Below are 7,264 nucleotides of genomic sequence, written 5' to 3'. Positions count from 1 at the left end.
GAGGGGGTGGGCTTGGGCCAGAGGGTCCCCGATTCTTGCAGAGCGGGGCCTAGGTGAAGCAGAAGCAGGAAGTAAGTGGATGTAGGGGAAAGGGGGGAGGAAGGAGAGAGTGATGGTACAAAAATAGCGTGTGTGTAGGAAGGACTTCAGTGCCGCCTGGAAAAGAGGCGCAGGGTGGAGAAAGCGAGAAGGGGGGCTGTGGCCAGAGAAATAGAGGGGTAGGGTCCTCACTTCCTCGGGGAGGTGGGCTCTCTCCGCCAGGTGCCTACCTGTCGGGGGTGGCAGATTCAGGGGAGAGAGGCGACTTGAAGTCGTGGGCTCCAGGAAATGACTGGCAACAAGAACAGGAGAGCAAAAGGGGAACAGAGGCAAGTGGCTTGGAGATGGAGAGGGCAGAGCCTCAGTACCTCTCTATGTCTTTTTCTGTCCCCTCCCCAGACCCCCTTGCCCTCTGGTTCTCCCTCCTTGTCTTCCCCTTTCCTTGGAGTTAAGCTGTGTGTCCCTGGAGTAGCCAGATGGGTGATAGGAAGTGGGAGTGCTGGTCGCCTGGCTGAGGCGGCTCTGGACTGTGAGAGGGAGTCCGAGACCCCGCTGCTCCTTGGAGGGTATGGGGCTTGGAAATAAGCGATAACCAACCTTGTGAGGCAAGGCTGTTTCGGTAAACGGTATGAATGGAGCAACAGAAGAGAGTCCTGACCGGGAAAGGAAGTGGACTTGTCTAAGGCCATGGGCAGAAACAGGGTTTGAGTTCCTGATTCCCAGGCTAAGTGAAGGCCTTTGCAGAGCGACAACCCCCACTCCCATCTCAGCCTCACTGTCCCATGACTGGCCTTGCGCTAAGAGGGAGAGAGGCAGAATAGAGCTTTTGAGAGTGTGAACTAGACTCCCCCAGGTTCAAATCCTGCCAGCTACCTCTCATGAGCTGTGAAGACTTGGGAAAGTACTTTACCCTATCTGTGCTTCAGCTTTCTCACCTGAAATGAGGCCAACTTGGGTGTCAACCTAAAAAGGCTGGTGTGAGGATTGGATGAATTAATATTTGTACAACACTGTAAAGAGTGCCTAGCATGTCCCAAGTGCTACATAGCATCTGATCGATAAGTAAAGCGTTTGACAACAGTCCTTGGGAACCCACAGGGTTCTGGGCAGTATTTGAAGTGCACGGGTATTTTTTTGCTGTGGGTATGAGAGAAACAGCAGGGTCCCACACAATGTTCCTGTCTATGAGGCATTTACATTCTATGGGAGAGACATATGTAGACGAGTAGCAATAATTAGTGAACAACAGAAGACAGAGCTCAGAGAGTGAGAAGGATGCGCTCATTCAGATGAGAGTGAGGCCTTCCCCAGAAGCTGGGAGCTGAATCACAAGAAGGGGCAGCAAGCTGGGGATTTGGGGATTTGCTGTTCTAGAAAGAGAAGACAGCACAGATAAAGGCCCTGGGGCCAGTTTGGCCGGAGGGCAATGAGAGAAGGATGGGGAAGAGTGGTCTCGCTGGTGGCCTTGCAGGCCTTAGTAAAAAATGCATTTGTTCTGCAGATAGGAAATCACTGGGGTTTAAGAGGAGAGTGCTGTGGTCTGGGCCGTGTGTTTAACAGGCCAGTGTGGCTGCAGGTGGAGAGTGGGCTGCAGGTAGTGCAACATGGAATGAGGGTGCCTGGGAAGAGGTTGTTCTGGGGTCCTCCTAGTAGCAGAAGTGGGAGGTGGGGAGTCTCTAACTCTTCAGGACACATCTGGCAGAGACCATGAAGGTGGCCATCATAGACTCCTGGGAAAATCCATCACTGGAATCCATCTGGGGTGGGAATGGGGGCAGGGGCCACTGATGAAGTTCAGAGATGAGGCAGACTCCTGGCCTGAGCTTCCAGAGAGAGAGGTCTTGCCTTTCACCGTTCCCCAGGACGCACGCACGCGCACGCACGCACACACGCACACACACACACACACACACCTGCCCTGGATTAGGAAACTGCGGATTAGGGAAGGATAATAATTGAACCACCTGCTATTTATATACAGCACCTCCAGCAAAGGCTCCCAGCAGGGCTTCCCAGCACTAGGGTGGTTTCATTTCGTCTGCCCCAGGAGGAGGCCTAGGTCTTGTCCTCTTGATCCAGCATCCATAGAAAAGTCACCCCTGGCCAACCATCAGCGCTGGGGGGTCACTGAGCCCAATGGGCAGCCGGGTATCCTGAGGCTGGCGGACAATTTATTTGAGGTCTCACAGTGAGGTTATGGCAGATAATTGAGGTGAGTCAGCTGCCCCCACAGGAGGCCTTCTGGGCTGCCCTGGATTAAAACGGAATTGCCTTTTACCTATCCAATTCCTCCGTGCACTCAGCCGTGCTAATCACACATCTACCGCGTGCTGGGCTCTGCGCTAGGCACTGGGAATGCCACAGATGGGAAAACACAGACAAAAACTCCCACCCCGAGAAACTGACATTCTGGTCAATTCACATGACAAATAAGTACGTCAACTGTGTGGTCTGCCAGATGGGGATAAAGCTCTAAGGGAAATAAAGCAGGGGAGGGGCCTAGGAGGGCCAATGAGAGGGAAGGGGGTTAGTGAAGGCCTCCGAGGAGGTGATAGTTGAGTGACTACCTGAACGAGCCCAGTCCGGAAGCCAGAAGTGGCTCCATCCCCACATTGCTCTGACTCTTCTCTGTCACTCCCTGGTGCCATCTGTCAGCAGCACATCTCACTGGTTGGGCCTTCCCTTCACATCCAGAACCAAAGCACTGCTTAGCACCTCCATGGCTGCTACTGCCCTGGGCTAAGCCTCTACCATCTCCCACCTGGGAACCCTCTTTCCAGCTTTTCCCTCCCCTTACTCCATCCATTCTTCACTCAGCAGCCAGAGGGACCTGTTTATAAAAGTCAGATCACGTCCCTTCCCTTTTGGAAAGCACACTGGAATGAGCAGGAGGAGGGGAGCACCAGAGGTACTGAGACCAAGACTCCACCAATTGGACTCATGCGACTTGGGGAAAACTTTTTCGAGAGCCTCAGTCTCTTGATCTGTGAAATGGGAACAACCCGGTCTCCCCGGTCCCAGCGGCAGTACTGGCACAGGTGTGAACGCAGCCACAGCGGAGCATAGCCAGAGTTTGCCGCTCCAGGTGGGGTGATGGCACCCCTGTGTGTGCCAGGCCCCTCTATGTGCATCGTCTCACTGCAGCCTCGGCAATGCCCGTGTGTTCCTGGAGCTGGGGAGCAAGGCCAGAGGAAGGAAGAGACTCGACCAGGGCGGCTCTGCCAGGGCATGCGGGAACCTGCAGGGACCCGGCTCTGCTTGGCACCAGCCCTGCCCAGGCTCTGCCCCTGACTTCCCGTAACCCTGGGTTGGCGTCAGCAGTCAGCCCTCCAGGCCGCCTTTGTGTGGGGCCTGTCAGGAGGCTGGAGCTGCCAATGACCTATTTTTCTGGGCAAGAGGAACCATTTGGAGTGAGAGGCCTCAGCTTTGGAGCCAGAACAATAAAAATAAAAACAGCAAGGACTCCTGGGCAGCCTGGACCAGGGAAGCAACAGCCCGGAGAGGAGCTGCTGATGGCTTGGAGAGAAAGCAGGGTGGGGGCAGGAGGTGGGAGGGCCCTGACTGTGCCCTGCTCTGTTCGCTGACCTTTCTGTGGGTTATCTCCAGGCCTTCTGCCAGCCATTCTATAGCTGCAGACACCAGATTTCAGAGTGACAGTGACTTGCTGGGGACACACAGCTAGGGAGGGCCCGGCCAGTTAGGGCTGGAAGTCAGTTCTTCAGTTGACAATACTTCCTATTAGTTCAGCATCTGCTATGCTTCATAGACATGTTCGTGTGACATATTCACACCACATCTGGGAGGGGTGCTAATTCATTTTACAGGTAAGAAAGCTGCCTTAGAGTGAGGCCTTGGCTGATGGGTCACCTCCTCAGAGACGCCTTGCTAGACCACCCTGTTAAAGCAGCCACCCCTGTGCCACCCCAGCAGGAAGCAGTGTCACCCGCCCCAGGAAGGGGCCTGACCCTTGTTCTCTTGGTCCAGCATCCACAGAAAAGTCACCCAGAGCTCCACCCAATGCACTGTATCCCCTTCCTTATGTTAGTTTGTCTTCACTGCACGTCCATGGCCTGCCAGGGTTGTGTCTCTGCTGCATTTTGTCCGTCTCCTGAACCACCCGCAGCTCAGTGTGGCCCTGTGGCCCAGCGCCCTGCTCTGAAAACACATCCACAGCTAAACTGCAGCCCAGCCTCGACTCAGCGGTGGGACAGGCTGCTGTGCCCATCTGTGCCTCGCTCACCCAGATTTGGGTAGTGATAGAATCGTACCTAAAGGCTTATGTAAGGGGCAAATGAGTGAATATAGGAATAATGGCTGGCTATTGCCATTGTTTGCTCCCAGCAGTGCAGCCCCAGGGCCTTCAACAGTAAAGAGTAGGTTTCCATAAATATGCATTAATTTAAACAGTGACCTTCCCGAGAGCACACGATAAGACATCAGCAGAGCCTGGGTTTGAAAGTGGCTGGATCTGTCTGAGCCTGTGCTTCAGTGCACCTCACTTTATAATCACCTCCTCACAGCATGTTCCCCTGCTTCCTTTTCCTCCGGCCACCATAGCTGCACAGGACACAGACCTCCGGGTCCCCAGGTGAGCAGGCATCAGTGCCACCTGGAGGGATGTGTTAAACATGGATCCTAGGGTCCCACCCCCAGAACTGCTGACTCGGCAGGTCTCGGCAAGGTCAGAGAGCCTGCTTTTCTAACAGGTTCCCAGGTGATGCTGACGCTGCTGGTCTGGGGCTCACGCTTGGAGAACTGCTGGATAGACTGGTGGGCGTGGTTCAGGAGCCCAGCCCCAGGGTCTCTGTGGGTCCGTCTGTCTCTCCCTCTGTTTTCTGTTCTCCCCCTGCCAGGTGAAGCAAAGGGGAGTGACAGCACTGGCTTGGAGACAGCAGACAGGGCCCCGAAGCTGAGGGGCTGTGGCTGATCACAGAGCGGGGTCCCTGGGGAGCCATGCTGTAATTAATGCTTTCCTGGGGAAGTCAGCCACTAAGTGGCTCGGCAGGCTAGCGAGAGGCTCTCAGGGCTCGTCAAGGGTGGGACCACGCTGTCAGGCCCTAAACACTGTTCTCCGGTTCTTGGGATCTGCTCTGCCAGGAGCTGAGCCCAGCTGTGCAGAGCTGAGTCTCCTCCCACGCCCCTGGGTGGTGGGCCCCTGCCGGGTGGTGATGCAAGGACCGAGAGCTGATTGCCTCGGCGTCCACTGGGAGACCTGGGTTCCAGTGCTGACTCTGCCAAATAGCAATACTAATCGTAGCAAAAATGGATGGGTGCTGATGAAGTCCCGAATCTGAAGGATTTTAGTGGATTTTCTCATGCTTTTCATTCCCTCTTTTACATGGACATAATTTTTATCCCCATTTAACAGATGAGAAAACTGAGGGACAGAGAGGTTAAGGGACTTGTGTAAGAGCACACATCTTGTGAGGTGCAGAGTTAGGCTTCGAATCCAGGCGTCCTCATTCCTCAGCCCCTGCTCCCAGCCTCTGTCCTTTCTGACTCCTGTGAGCCTGGGTGGCCTCTCTGGGTCCCCCTTACCACCCAGTGGCTGGCTTGATGATTCCCCCTGGGCCTGCTGAGGTGCGGAAGGATCCAGTGAATGAATGAGTGAATGAATGAACAGGTGAGTCTAGCTCTTTCTAGTGGTGATGGGACACCAGAGCCCAGTGGCTGAGAGCCGTGTGAGCGACTCCAGGCTGTGCCTGTCACTAGCCATGCAATCTTGGGTGGCCTCAGCCTCCAGTCCTCATCTGAATACAGGCTGAGGGCAGAAGTACTGGATAAAAGGGGTGAGGGGGATGGGGTGGGGGAGACAGACAGATGGACAGAACCAGCAGACGGCAGCTGAGAAGCATGGCTGGTGCCTGCCTCTGTCCCGTCTTTTCCATCTCAGTCCAGTTCCCTGGGCAGAATCCCTTGGTGTCTCCCTCGAGCCCTCTCTCTTCCTCTCGATTCACAGTGCTGCCAGCCAATCATCCTGGCTTTGCCTTCAAAATAAACTTGGACTCTGACCACTCCTTACCACCTGTTTCACCCTCTGGTCCCGCCCACCTCCGTGTCTCACCTGGACTAGTGCATTTACCACCTCACTGGATTCTCCATCTTGTCCTTCCTTCAGCCTAAACCTCCCAATAACCTTGCCTCTCATCTCTTAGAATAAAAGCCCAAGCTCTCAGTGTGGCCCACAAACCCCCTGTGATCCCACCCCTCTGACCTTGCCTCCCCCGTTTCCCTGGCTCACTCCAGTCCTTGAACATGCCCGGCAGGCACCCTCCGCAGGGCCTTTGCACTTGCTGTTCCCCGTGCCCAGACTCCTCTCTTCCCAGCTGGCTGCCTGGCTTGTTCTGTCCCTTCCTTTGGCTCCTTGTTCAGATGTCCCTTTCTTGGAGAAGTCTGTCCCTTTCACTATCCAAAGTGTCCCATCATTTCTGACCCCCATACCCCAGTTTATTTTTTTTTGATGGCATGTAAATACAGTATACTTTTGTGGGCTATGGCTGTTCCCCCACTCACATGAGAGCTCCACGCAGGGTCCTAGTTCCCCACCACACGGAACAGGGAGTCAAGTAAACGAGGGCAAGGAGGAGCCTGCATGAGCAGCTCTGTCCACGAGGTGTGGGCAGCCCCACCAAACATGCAGGCTCCTCCGCCCTGCTGGCCCGGCCTGGCCTGGGTTTCCTGGAGGAATAGATGCCCTCGCTGAACTCGGGTTTCCTTCCCAGGCAGGGTGGCCTGGGCTCCCGTTGGCCTCATTCCTGTCCCTGAGGGGAAGGTGCTGTCCCTGGGCAGCAGCCGGCCCTGCTCTCAGGGACAGCCAAAGCAACACACACCACTTTCTCTGCTCCCGGCCTCTGAGGAGCCGGCACGGTGGTGTCAGGGCACTGTGGCCATGCCAGCCTCTGCCGTGCCATCACCCTCTGGAGCAAGGAGGAAAGTGGGATGGGAGGTCCCTCCAGGGCTCGTTTCCAGAGCTCTTTGGCCTGTTTCCTCCCTGGAGCCTCTCAGCCCGCTGTGTGAAGGCTGGGCTGGATGCTGGCCTCAGCTGGCTGGGGCGTGCCACTCACGTCCACCATTGGTGCAGATGAACAAACATAAGCTCCATGCTTGGTAGACACTGACAGCCTGGGCAACGTATTGGGTCAGTGGCAAGCAAAGGGGATAACCCCAGATCTTTTGATACTAAGTCCCTTATTCTCCTCCTTATCCTCAGTCTACCCTTTTCCCT

The sequence above is a fragment of the Phyllostomus hastatus genome, unplaced genomic scaffold, assembly GCF_019186645.2.
Source record: "Phyllostomus hastatus isolate PE091 unplaced genomic scaffold, TTU_PhHast_1.1 phas_contig_17, whole genome shotgun sequence".
In the NCBI taxonomy this organism is placed as follows: domain Eukaryota; kingdom Metazoa; phylum Chordata; class Mammalia; order Chiroptera; family Phyllostomidae; genus Phyllostomus; species Phyllostomus hastatus.
This window is presented reverse-complemented; position numbering follows the sequence as displayed.